This window comes from Drosophila elegans, unplaced genomic scaffold (genome assembly GCF_018152505.1).
Source record: "Drosophila elegans isolate 14027-0461.03 unplaced genomic scaffold, ASM1815250v1 contig_208, whole genome shotgun sequence".
NCBI classification, from domain to species: domain Eukaryota; kingdom Metazoa; phylum Arthropoda; class Insecta; order Diptera; family Drosophilidae; genus Drosophila; species Drosophila elegans.
In genome coordinates this window covers 13,937,513-13,951,584 of record NW_024545578.1, presented here as the reverse complement: position 1 = coordinate 13,951,584, position 14,072 = coordinate 13,937,513, and the positions used below count along the sequence as shown (strand labels likewise).

Below are 14,072 nucleotides of genomic sequence, written 5' to 3'. Positions count from 1 at the left end.
CGATATTGTCAATATTTGTTGATTAATGATTAAAATAATTTATTTCATTTTATAAAAGGACATCTTTTAAATTAATTTATAGACCACTTGTCCTCTCGTGGAAAACATGCCATCTATAATATTTCTTTAATGATTATTTACTTATTTACATTCAATACCTTTTTAGCAGTGGAAATGACATTTATTTACTTAGCTCATCATCTTTAATGTATTTAAAACTTACACTTAAATTTTCAGCTACATATCCCCTGACTCGTTACAATATACAAAATCAAAGCAATTCCGTACTTGTGATCTCCTCTGCCAACTCTTGGGAATTCTTTAAATTTGACTCGATTGCTGATGCGCAAAAGATGAGAGCAGAAACCATGTCAATACAGTCATGAATTTATGTTTAATAAATGCACTGCGCTCGCAATCTTTAAGTTAATGCTTATGTTTATGTTTGTGAGTATTCCGCATTCCAATCGGTAGCCTTCATCACCTACCTCCCCCCACAAAACTTCTTTGGGAAGGGGAATATAACACCCACAAGAGCCGACGAGTGTTCATTGTGGGGCCGCAAATGGCCCGCCTGGTCTTCTCAACTCAAGTTTGATTTTGATGGGCTCACTGAGAGAAAAAAGGTGTGCAACTAATAATATAATAGCAACAAACATGCTAGAACTAGAGAATTATTCTTGTTTAACTATTAAATCTTCCATTAAAGTATGAACAAATTTTTGTGAGTACAAAAATATTTAAAAGTACGTCACCTAAAAAACCTTTTTTTAAACAATTTTTAAAAATTAAAATTTTTACCAATATAAAACAAAACCTCATTCTTTTTATAACAATTTGCTATTGCTACCTTACTTAGTTAATGACATTGGAAGCAGTTTGATAAATCAGATTTATGTGATGGCTAATCAAATGATTAAAATCTAAAATATATATTTTTTTCGAGTGCTGTTTGTACTATGTTTGGGTTGGGTTGTGGCTTTGAGCTTGACTTTGGGCCGTGGTCCATCGCTGGCGGCTTCTTTTGTGGCTTTTGGTCAGTGCGGTGCAGTTTTTAGATTATTTGTTGCTGACAGCTTCATGAAATATTTATTATTATGGTTCCAGCGCTCTGGCTGAGATCTCCGTTTCAGTGCCCAGTTTACAGTCGCCCGTTTTCAAAGGCAGGTGTTGGTGGGTGCGGGTGCCTGGTTACCGATTTCCGATGCCCAATGCCCAATGCCCAATGCCGAATACCGATTCCTTGAGCTCCAAAACCCCCCCACACATAGGCAAAGCAGCTTCGCAAGGAGGCTATGTGCTACCAAAATTGAGGTGTTTGCCTCCTTTCGCAACTTGAAAGCCAGAATGCCGAACGAATGCCGATGGATCAAAGAGTCCCGGGGAACAATGCTGCGTTAAAGGTAATTGTTTGTCAATTACTCGACTCCCGAGACGCAGCCAAAAGCACAAAGCCAACAGCCAACAGCCAGAAGCCCAAAGGAGTCGAATCGAAAGCGCGTGGCCACGTTTTCCGCCCCTTCTTCTTGGCCAAAAGTCCGCTCCTTTGGGCCAATTATAGGCAGCCAGCTCGTTAGCATATACCAAATCGTATCCGTATGGCAATCGGCAATCCCAATCGCAATGTAAAATTATTTAATTCCCGCTTATCGCAGCTGCCGACGCCGCTCCGCTCCGCCGCCAACCCCTCCTCTTCCCCACTTCCTCGGGGAGTGTGTGAAAATGTGTAGCAGTTGGTAAGACAATGATATCTGAACTGGCATTTGGCATGGGCATAGCTTTGATATTTGCCAGCGGTTTGGGATGAGTGCTGCATTTGGGCAGGGTATTTCGCTGGAGTTATGCGAAATACAGATGAAGGCTGTCAAAAAGTGTTTACTTTTTCTCCAAACTTAATAAAATAATTATAAAAAAGGTTATTTACCATTTAAATATAACTTTTCTAAATATTTCTTAATTCTCCTATTAATTTTAAATACCAAATTACATCTTTTTCTCTCATGACTATGACCTACATAACAGATTTATCAATATTAATGCTTAATACCAAATACTCCATATTCTAAAAACATATTCAACGTTGAATTCAATTTTGTTGGGATGTCAAAACTTATTGTTTCCAGAACTTGTGGTTTTTGAATGGTATTTTTAAATTTTCAATGAAAAAAATGCAATTACTTTTTCAATTTAATATTTAAAAGTATTATTACTTAACTTGAAAATAAAATTCTAAAAAATCGCCCAGTCAGTCTCATTATTAGTAATTGAATACTTTTAAAGTTCAATTTTGAGTACCTAATAATGAAATCAATTTTTCTGAATTTGGTCAATATTCCCAGTCTTTAGGATACAATTTTTCAGGGCATTTAGTCTTCAACTTTGGTCGCAAGTCTCCCACATTCAAAGCTGAGATGTGGAATTGTTGGTTCGCAGGTTGGTTCGGCTGTGTGTGCCAGTTTGTACACAGAAAAGTAATTTCGAGCATGTCGCTGCAATCAGAGAACGCCGCCGCCGAAGTGAGAGATGCCAGCTGATATGGCCCACAGTGCACAGTGGCCACATCCACATCCACATCCAAAACCAAGTCCAGTTGAAGGTGTTTGCGTTGCCCAGACAGCTGCGAGTGCTGTTCCTGCTCCTTAATTGCCTGCGATTTTCAAATGCTGGACGCACTCGATTTATCACTCATACGGGAACTCGGAGGTTTGGAGGTGCTACATATATCGCCGGTGACATTTTATTGGGAGATAACGATAAATTTACCAAGATTTATGAAGTGTAGCCTGGGAATTGCCGCCTCCGTCTTGCTAATTCAAACAAATTAAATGAAAATCCCAACAATTATTGATCACTTCGGCTGGCTGTGCGAGTAATGAGCTTGTTCCACTTAATGAGTTCAGATCGAATTGATAACAATTTGTTGTCATTGTTGGTGCAACAAAAAGACATGCGGGTGCAGCAAGGGGTTAAACATCAGTTAAACATTAGAAAATGTGGTTTCATTTTCTAATTTTCCTACCCTTTTTGTTTGGCAGTATAACGTGTAATATGAGTTTTATTGAAATTAATGTGTTTTATTTAGATTTTCAAGCTATAACGAAAAATGATTTTTTTATTAAGTTTTTATATTGAGTATGTATTCAAAATTATTCGTAATTCATGAAAATTTTACATTTTTACTTATAGATTTCTACAAATAATTAAATTCGTTAATTTACACCAAATGCTAAAAATCTGACTTTTTCTAAATATATTTGTTTTATTTTTTTCTTAAACTATTTAAAACAAAACTTTCTAATTGACTAGGCTCAAAGTTTTCAAAATAATCCAGAAAATATTTTCAAAATCAAATCAGCAAATTAGTTATCCTTTAATAATGTAGATAAAACATTGTACAAATAAATTGAAACCGAAAGTGTTCATTTAAGGTATTTCTTTATGATCTGTTATTATAAATATAAAGAAAATATAACATATATTTTAATGCAATTAAGTTGTTTGCATTCAATAAAAAATAAATAATAGTAAATCTCTTTTAATTTGACTAGTCAACAACGGCTTAAAACGGGATCAAGTTACAAAAAAATCGATTAGGCCAAAGTCGAGATATAAAAGTTTAGCTTTATAGGAAATTGGAGAAAATGGGGGCGTTATTTTGGAGTCACCCCGCGGAGGAGGCGTGGGTGTGCTATTCCCCAGACGCAATTCCGAACGAATTATGCAAATTTGCCGGCTGTCCGCTCCCCGCCTCCCGCCTCCCGCTCCACCAGATCCGGATTTCCAGTCTGGCCTGTCGTCTGCTCTTGTGGGTGGACAATGTGACACGCGTCGTCGTGAAAAACAACAGTTTACTCGCCTGCCAGACTCCCATTCCAAACACCAGCTCCAAAGTCTAACCCCAACTCCACTATTTCCACTGCAGTCTGAGCTGCTCTTTGGGACCCAAAAGCCCAGACAGACAGACAGACAGACAGACAGACAGACAGACAGACAACCGTGCAGACAGTTTTTACTGTCTTGGCTGCAAAATTTATATTATTTCAAGCAATTTGTCATCGTTTTGCCAGCGTTGCGAAGAGAGATGACTCCGCTGGCCGAATCATTCACATGCTTGGATGGACCACGGGCGTTTTATTTATTTAGTTGCGAAGTTATGAATTATCTTTCAGGTTGGAAATGTCTTACTTCTGGTGGGAAGCCATTTTGCAGTGGTAAATGATTTCCTTGCTGGTGTCTTGCTCAAGCTCCAATTTGGACTATTTTCTTTACCAATTTTCCACTTAATATCTTATACCCTTTATGGAAAGTGAATACATCTTGATGAGAAAGTTGTAAAAGCACCTTTAAATTAGAGAATTTTAACTTTTTTATCTAAATTATTAAAATATGAGAACATTTTAAATAAAGAGAAAAGGCATAAATATTTTGAACATTGGTTTCTTCAAATTTAAAAATAGTTTAAAAACAAATTTAATTTAATATGCATTTTGTATTTAATAAAAAATATTTTATGATATAAAAAATGTAATAAATATAATGTGCTACGTATCGTTGTAGTGGTTTTATTTACATATATATTTTATATATTTTTTGTAACCCTTTCATAGAGGGTATATATATATCTTCGTTAATTGACTTTGGGACTTCCCTCATGTGTGCAGATGCTGACTCCTCCTGATTTTTTTTTTTGGCGTAGAGCTCTTTATGCGACATTCAAAATATGTGGCACATTATACGAGCTTTGTTGTGGCCTGTTGTTTGTTGCATTTACATGCATTTATGAGTTATTAAATCTTGCGGATTTATGAACTGTTTGTGGGCGGTGTGCGACGACACGCGAGCTGGGAAACTTTAGGGCGTGGGTGCGGCGAGTGACAGGCGGTTAAATCAAATTTAATGAGCACTTGAGTGTGGCCAGGGAACTCCCTTTCCCTTTGCCCCTTAATCTGAATTGCCCCTTAATCTCCTCACTAATTTTTGCCCCCTCTCCGTAAAGTTCTATCAAAAGTTTGACTTGGCAAAGGCGGCGGCGGCGGCAAAAATTGAAATTACACTAATTAAAATGCAATAAAATGTCGCTGAAATTGCGGCCAATAAATCATTATGATCCGGTGGGTGGGCGAGGGGGCAAAGGGGGTAGCGGGCAGTAGTTGCCACGGACAATGGCCAGGTTAACCCTCTAATAAATTTTAATTTTGAAAGTGATTTATTTTTCGGTCTTAGAAAAAAAAATTAATTTTAATTATATATTTAGCTAAATGAATTTTTGTGGAAAAAGATTGAAATATACTACTTGAATTACAGGCAGATAATTATGTTTGAAAGTTTTATTTTAAACTGTTTTCTGTTATTTTAAACAATAACAGATTGAAAAATTCACACATTTTGCTACATTTATGTTTTTTAAATAGCTTTAAACTACTTAAATCACGGAGAAAAAATGCATGTTTGGGAATCTTGATTATTAAACCCTAGTCATGATACACAGTTTGCATTGAAGATACAACTTTTGGTATTCACGCACTTCTTAGGCATAATTTTGATATTTTCTTAAGACAATCCAAGATAAGAATGACATTAATCGGTTTCAAGTGCATTCACACTCATTAAGAGGCCTAAGCCGAATCAATTGCAATGAGCGGAATCACCAAGTGATATCAAACTATTACCTATAATCCTCTGGTATGTTACACATGTGTCACTTGGGTATTCAGAGGGTTAAGACCCCGATGCAAGACCAGGAACTGAGATCTCGAGGTGCGAGAGCCGACAAAGGAAATGTGGCTGCAATTTGCTTGAAAAAGCGATGCGCTCATCATCATTAGAGTGTTCCGACCGCCGTTTGCCCTCATCCTCACCCTCATTCTTGCCCTCGCCCTCGTCCTCTCTATTGCCTTGATATGGTCCGACTATTTGCTTTATGATTTTGTAATTCAGCCATTCAGCCTTAGATCGGTGACCATGGGGATTGGAGTCTGTGGGAAAGAGACTCCTCCTCTTCCCTGGGATGCGATGCCATGCGAAGCTGATTAAAATTGCACAGTGCTTTGGCCAAATATTTCAGTGAGAAGAGAACTGCTCCTGCTATAGCTGAAATTATGCGCAATTTGGCAAACAATGGCGTCTCCATTGGATCGTTTCGGTTAATCGGCAATCAATATATCTCAGGGGTGTGGTGGCCAAGGGGGGGGCAGGACCGCAGGGGGGACAGCTGCCAGAGGCGCGCCCATTAAACATAAACAAAATTAAGTGACCATTAAAATGCCATAAACTGGCGGCGTTCATGGCCATGTCGCTGGATTAACTTCAGTTCGGAGCTACGAGCGCCGAACTGCAAGCTCCCAACTCCAAAACTCTCACAAACAGATTGGATCCTCTGCATAGAGAAAAAATATGCCAACTTAACGAAATAGGTTGCAAATTATGTTTAAAAATATTATGTGTACTAACCAATGGACAACGGGTTATACCATATTTATTAAAATGACATTCTTATTATATCTTATATATATATTTCACCATGATTCTCTTGCTAACTAAAATGTATGCTTTCTTTAGTTTAGGGGTTTTTTCTCAGTGTACTTGTACCAGCTATCCACCCCCTTCCGCGCCCCACCCCACTTGCCCTCAACCCAATCGGCCCACATAAATCGTGTACTTGCCGCTTGTAGCTTTCAATTTGTGACAAGCCGTGGCAGCGTTGCAGGACAGGAGTCTCCTCTACAAAATGGTGCGTGGGCGAGGTGCCATGTCCCCCTTTCAGCCCCCCTTTCCCCCTTTCCTCCATCCCCCCATCGCACCCTCCCTTTTAAGTTGTCTGACCGCTTACGCAAAAATGTTTCAATTAAGTGGGGATCGGGAGTGGGAGTTTTGGCAGGACCGGATGTTAAATGCGATCCTGAGAAATGGCAACGCGGCACGCAAATCATCAGCGGACGAGTCGCAGCCAGGTGCCAAGCCGCAGGGAATCCGCTCTGCAATTTGAGACCCCGCGCTCCCCTGATGACCCACTCTGGTTATCGGCCCGATTGATTTATCGGCCTCAACTCCCAGCTAATTGAGTTATATTAACCCCGGTCGATCGGACCGGCAAAAGCTCTCACACTGTCGTCATCCTCATCATCGTCGACGTCGTCGGCCTCCGTTTGACGTTTGACGTCGAGATTGGGGCTTAAACAGGGGCTGGAACTTAGGCTCTGGCCTGACTTTATATGGCTAAAACGCGCCATTAATTGCCGAGCCGAGCGGTAGCCGCATATGCGGCCCATGGCGCTACCGCACAGCCTTTAATATTTATTGTCAATTATTGCTACTTTAATTGTCAATTATTAAAAACGCTAAAACACTGAGAGAAAGTAAGGCCTCCGGTCAGGCTGTTATATTTTAGAAAGTTTAAGAAGACACTTTAGGTAACTTTTCTTTACACGAAGTTTAACAGCTTGAAAATTGCGTTTTATAAAATCTTACGAATTTGGCTTATGGAATTTATAGCCGATCCACGGTAATCTCCTCAATTTGAAAATAAAGAAAAACAAATTCTTAACTCTTTTTTTTCTACTTCTAAACTCATTTTATTAATAAGTTTTGAACACGTGCATATACCTACCACTTATTTTAAATTTTTCAATTCACAACAAACAATAGAAAATGACTAATTATAATTTATTTTAAACTTTAAATTCCAGATCGTCCCATAAAGTTTGTCCATGGCATTCATTTACTATAATTTATTCAAGAACATTAATTCAAAGAAACACTTAATTGCTTTGATTAAGAGTTACTTAAATAAACTTTAGGAACATGTTATGATTAATGTTTAACTTATAAACATAAAACTTATAAACAGCGAATATTTGTTATTGATATTCTTTACGGGACTTTCTTAACAATTTTCAATTTAAAAATATAAGCAGACATTTGCTTATTTTTGTTTTAGTGCAAACTTAGCAGTGTGAGAAAATCGGCGCGTTACACGCTGCGTATGCGCAATCAGTGCGTAACCTCAGTTGCGAGGCTGTCAAGGCTGCGGACATTCATTCCATCACTTCATCCTCGTTTTTGGTTGGGAATCTTGCCTGAAATGGGGTCCTATCCCTGTTCGCAGGTAATCAATTATCCGAAAACAAAATCAGCAGCTGGCGAATTCCCTTCCTTGGGAATGAGGCATGCATATGAAACCTGCAACGGGCAGCCATTTCGGTTATTTCCTCCCATTAGACTGCTCCAATTTCGGGCTGCTTCTCCCCTTTCACTCACTTTATTGAGCCGTAAAATAAAGGCTGCGTCCCAGTTGGAGGCTGCTAGCTGCAGGTGCCAACGCAATTCGAGTAGCCTGACCGGCACAGTTTGATACTGATATATACGCTATATACAAGTTGTGTACTCACGATCCGACCATCTGACCATCTGCAATCAGCAGCTCCCGATTGCGATCTCTCATCACTCACTCATGGAGACCGAAGAGGCGGCACAATCCAATGTGAATTTTGTGGCACAGCCTTGGCATTACACATTAAACAGAAAGGGAGGGTATATGAAAAAAAATAAATGGCTAAAAGTTCAATTTTTTAAGTGGAAACTGTGTTTTTAAATGTTTTACAAAAAAGGTGAATTTTTTGAGGAAAATACCACCTCTATAATAATGTTTTTGTTAAATTATTTTGTGTTATAACTTGTTTATTTCTAACCTGTTGTTTTAAATTCCGAAAAGGTTTGAACATTTTATTGGATACAAAAAAATCTTTATAAAGTTTAAATAATGGCGATAGGAAATTAATATTTAGAAATAAATATAAAAAACGTATACTTTTCTTAAAAAAACATTTTAATCGCCATATTTATTATCATATTTTATTAATCAAAATGTTGATTTAATTTTGAAATCAAATTTATAACAGTGCTGTAGTTTTTAGATCGATGTAGCATATCAAATTGCTGATTTAGCGATAGCTGGCAGTATCTAATACCGAATTTATCGCACAATTAACATAGTTCCAAACATTTGGACAATTCTAAAAAATGGCAAGCCATTTGTCTACCCATTCGCTACCCAAACTCTTGTCTCACTTTTTGTTTTCGCTGTAGGTGTCTGGGCCAGGCCAAAAAGCAATAAGCCAAGGCGTAAATCAACAGGAAGGGAATAGGAAAGAGGGAAGCGGAACGGGAATGGGAATGGGAAACTAAAACAGGACTAGGACAAGAGGACCAGGACATGCCGCAGCAAGACATGGTTAAGCAGGCTCCAAAAGGCACCTGGCCTTCTAATCAACTCGGAAACAGGACAACCTGGAGCTCCTGGCACATTCATCGCCGCTTGCCGCCTCGGCTCATAAAAACCAAATGAATGGCCGCTCTGCCAGAAGCCGTGGCAAGTGGCGAAAAAATGCGAAACAGAAACAACACAAACACTTTACGACAAGCCGCACAAATTGGAAGCTCTTTTTTGGGCCAGGACTCTTGGCTTTTTGCTACTCTGGCGGAGAGGGTATGACAGCTAGGTGAGACGGTTTATTCGGCTTAATTTATAGTAGTTGGAAATTTTAGCTACTGTAGATTGAAAACTGGTGAGGCATATTAAAAGAGTTGAAAAAAATCTCGAATCATGGTTGATGTAACATTTATATGTTTTTTTTTATTAAGACATAAATTATTACTCTGGAAAACTTTCCATTATGCTTATGCTGGTAGATATTTTTCGTTTTAAATGCCACCACTTTAAAATTAAAATTAATTAAAATTAAATAAAGTTTTATTTCCATTTTATTTGGTTCTACAAATTAATAATTTGTCCTTCTTGTCCTATATATAATATAGGTTTTTAAGTATGTATTTACTTTTAAAAACATTTTAAAGCAGCGATAAGAAAAAATGAATATAACAATTAAATTATATTTTTGTAAAATCATTTATTTCTATCGCTGCTTGAAATATATTTTTTAACTCATTGTACACCTTTCTTTATTATTTGTTTTATTAAGTTAATTTTAGGAAGAATGTCGTAAATATTTTCAAGGGTATCTGTTTCTTCGGTGACCTTTCCCTTCTGCGTTTTATGACCCGCATCATGTTGATGTTGATGACAAAGGCCGGAACGGAATAAACCGGAGCTGAGCTGAGATGAGCAGTTCAGGGAACATGGCATTCTTGACCCGGCATTTGCGTGAATCGCCTCCTTCTAGATGATATGTCTTCTGGGCGGATTTGGGGCCCCACATCAATTTGATGTTTTTGCTCGACTCTTCCGACTGCAAGTGCAACTGAAATGCAATTTTTGGGAAGCGCTTATCGCTCGTGTTTCATCTGTTTGGCGGCTGCGGCGGCAGAAATTAAATAACGCAAAAATTCGCTTGTCAAAGCGCCAGACGAGAAATTGAAAACTTGTAGGAGGCGGTGGTGCTGCAATTGCACCGCTGATGCTTTTCCTGCTGCTGTGGTTGCTTTGACTGCCGATTCCAATCGGTCTGCGGCGGGTGCCGCGCTCCGTTTGGCAGCGCCAAAAGAGCCAAGAAACGCGATTGGAATCGCTCATTTCACCCGCCTGCACTGGCAAAAAATTTGCAATTAATTTAAATATATTTATTTTATTTGTATTTATCAAAATTTACTTCATAGAAAATCATATAAATTAATCAAGAACATTTAAGTCAGCATAACTATTTGTTACCTCTTAGAAATGTTTATAAAATCAGATTTGGATTGTCTAGTATTTAAAGTTGTTTTTATTTACTGAAGAACATTTTTTAGGACTTACTAAAATTTTTGTAAGGTAATAGTTCGATATTTGTAGACCTTTTGCAGTTCAAAAAATATCGATGGCTAAAATATATACATTTTTTCTAAAATAGGCACTATTTGAGCACTTTTAATTTGTTGTTTGCTTGGCATTAAATATTTTGTATTAGTTTTCTTTTCTGTGTGGGACATTGGGACCCCGGTGGGGGCATTGGTGGTGCACCCGGTGGGGCACTGGGGCCACGTTTCCCACACTCACGCACTCGGATCGCGGGGCAGGCGAGCGTTTCTAAATCGATGCCAAATGCATGCCAAAATGACTCAAAGACAAACCGCAAAAGACTATAAAAGATTTCTTTTCTTGTTCGATATGCCAGCCCGAGATAAGCGGCCGTCGGTCAGGGGCAGTGGAGGGTTAGGGGGCGGTGGTGCAGAAGGCAAAGCGCAGCTGCTGCTGCATTAATTACACCACGTTGCAGCCTCGTAGAGAGGAAGGAATTGGCGAAGGGGGCGGGGGAGGGTGCTGGTGGTTGGACGGGCAGGTGAAACCTGCTAGATGTGGAAGGCCTTTCGGGGGGGTTCGCTCGTTCTTGGGTTTGTTGGTCGCAGCACCCGCATAACCCGCTCACCACAGCCCCACTGCTCCACCGCAGCAAATCCACTTCAATCCACTCAAGCTGCGCTGTTCTGCCCATAAAATTCATAGCTTTCCGAATGTCATTTGTCGTTAACAGCCGCAAAATTGTCTGCAAATGGTGGGGAAGTTGAGGGTCCAACCCGAGGAACAAATCAAAAGAATTGCAGCCACAAAATTGCTAAGCGATTGTGCATTTTCTCTGATGGAACTGCAGATTGGACTAAAACGAATTTCGAGCCGGATCTTACAATAGTTTTCAATGATGTTCTTACGTGTAGTAATGTCTAGAGTTTGTGCTTTTATAAAAGTCCCTATAGGGACAATCAATAGTTTTAAAAACCTGTAGTACATTGTATCTAGGTATAATAAATGTAGTGGCGGTTAAATTTTTACTATTAAATAACGTATTTTATATTTTTTATGTTATTAGTTAATTTTTTGTATCATGTTTTACCAGTCTTTTGTTGTAGCTTAAACAGTGTTTTCAACCATTTTTTTGACGGATTTAAAATTTTAAGTCCAAATTTTAAATTTTTTATGAAATGGTAACCGCTATGTAGTAAGTAAAATGTTATTTAATTCAACAAAGAATTTATGGGTTAAAGCATTTTAATTTTAGAATTGGTTGATTGGATTTGCCACAATTGACATTTTAAGGTAGTGATTTCAGGTTTTCAGTACATTGTTGCTCTCGGTAACTTTATTTCATTTACCATAGAACTCTATTATGTCTATGATGGAAAACACGGCGCCTTGGATTAAAATGATGAATCCTATAATAATCATAATTATGTCCTTGACGAGCTTCCACTTAAGCCTTCCGTAATTAAATTCCTCCGGATAGTACAAACAGATCTCGAGAAAAGCCGGAAAGACGAGATTCAGCAGTGAAATGGTGAGGGCCCCAACCATCGCCAGTAAAGGACCCAAATCTGGGAAGGCAATGCCATTCAGCGTAGCAATTAGCATAAAACATATCCTCAGTATGACCTCTTTCAGGACGGCCCGCTTCAGTTCACCGCTTTTGTTCCAGTAGCGGGTCATGATGATATCGATAACAACGTATCCGGACAGCGGAATCGTCAAGAAGACGTCAATTGCTATTAGTATTCGGACCTGAATTAGTATTTTCCTTATTGTAATACTTATGCTGGACTCTAAGGCTGGTTGTAAACGGTGCAGCGGCACATTTGTTAGTGAAAGCATTTACGTTATGCCACTTCACCGTTTACACTCATTGAAACTCACGGTTCTGTGGGCAGGTTGAGGGTTAAGGATGCTTCCAATTCATCTCCGTAGTGCCAGTAACCAAATATTCCAAACGCGATGTAAGAGATGACGACCACAAAGGAAGCTACATTAAGTACGCCAAACCAACCGATGAACTTTTGCGGCTTTGCCATCTTGGACTCGACGGCCAGCATCTTGGAGGATGATTAAGGATCCACCCATTGTGTATATGCACTTTAGCACTTACCACGCCCACCGACGAAATGGAGAACAGCACAGTTCCAAAGAATAGGGGAAGCTTCCAGGAGTCGCCCACGTATTGGCGATCAGAAAAGGGCGGCAAGTCCTGAAAGATGTAGTAGAAAATCATAGCGAAGCCGATGTAGAGCAAAAGATTGGCCACAAAGTTTAGGGGTACCAGCTACTTCAGGTGAATGATGCAAAAAAAAGGGGGCATGTTCAGTAGTCCAATAAGGGCAATATAAATCCGTATGTCCGTCACAACCTCCAAGTCCACAGTCTGATCGACCACGGACTTTATGTTGCTGGCGACAAACACTAGGTAGACCACACAGATGCCGTAGTGCGAAGAACACAGCACTGTGTCCGCCAGGTAGCCTGCAGCCCTGGAAAGATACCTAAAGCATTTGGGGCCGTTGGCAAAGGAATAGACCATCGCCTCCGGATAGGTGGCATATCCGATCTGCATTCGACGGGAGCACTCTACCATGCAACTGACCTACAACGCAACTCTGGTTAGAGATTCACACAAAGGACAATCAGTTGTTACTATCAGCTGTATTCCATGGATCAGCAGAATGGCCGTAAGTGTCAGAAGAACAGCGCCAAGGATTGTTCCCGAATACCTAAATGCCAGGGGCAGTGCCAGAACACCAGTTCCGATTACACATTTTATCAGGGATATGACGGCTCCAAAGTTTCTGAAATTATTATTAAAATTAAGACAAGCTTTGGATCAATTGGGGTCTTACGAGATTGGCTTCTCCACATTGCGATTCTGGTACGGATCGTATGTACTGTGAAAAGGAAATTCAGTCTTTTGGTGTTATAATAACGAACTTTCTTACCTGTCCGTCATATCCAGTATAAATATATAAGACTAGTATAAATAAGTTTATACGATTTGGTAAATAATACTTGGTAGCAAAAAAAAAAACACGCTGACGAACTAATACAGAAAATATGACACTAAAATAAAAGTGCATTTCGTTGCCACCACTGTGATTTCTTATTATATATAGAGTGTTATATATTTACATAGCATGTACCAAGAATTTTGTGTCTTAAACTTAATGGAGGTGCCATTTAAAATCACTTTTAAAGGTGTTTACAAAGCTTTAACACTACATATATTGAGTCCGAAAACCAAAGGCACGCAGTACGAAAGTGGAAGTTATAATCTGTTATATTTATCCTGAAAGATTTCCCTTTATTTATTTTAATGCTTATCATC

General features: G+C 39.0%; 1 pseudogene; it reads right to left on the bottom strand.

Moving 5' to 3' along the window:
• Positions 1-12,073: 12,073 nt before the first annotated feature.
• The window catches only part of LOC108150106, a 34,758-nt pseudogene continuing 32,759 nt past the window's right edge, over positions 12,074-14,072 (bottom strand).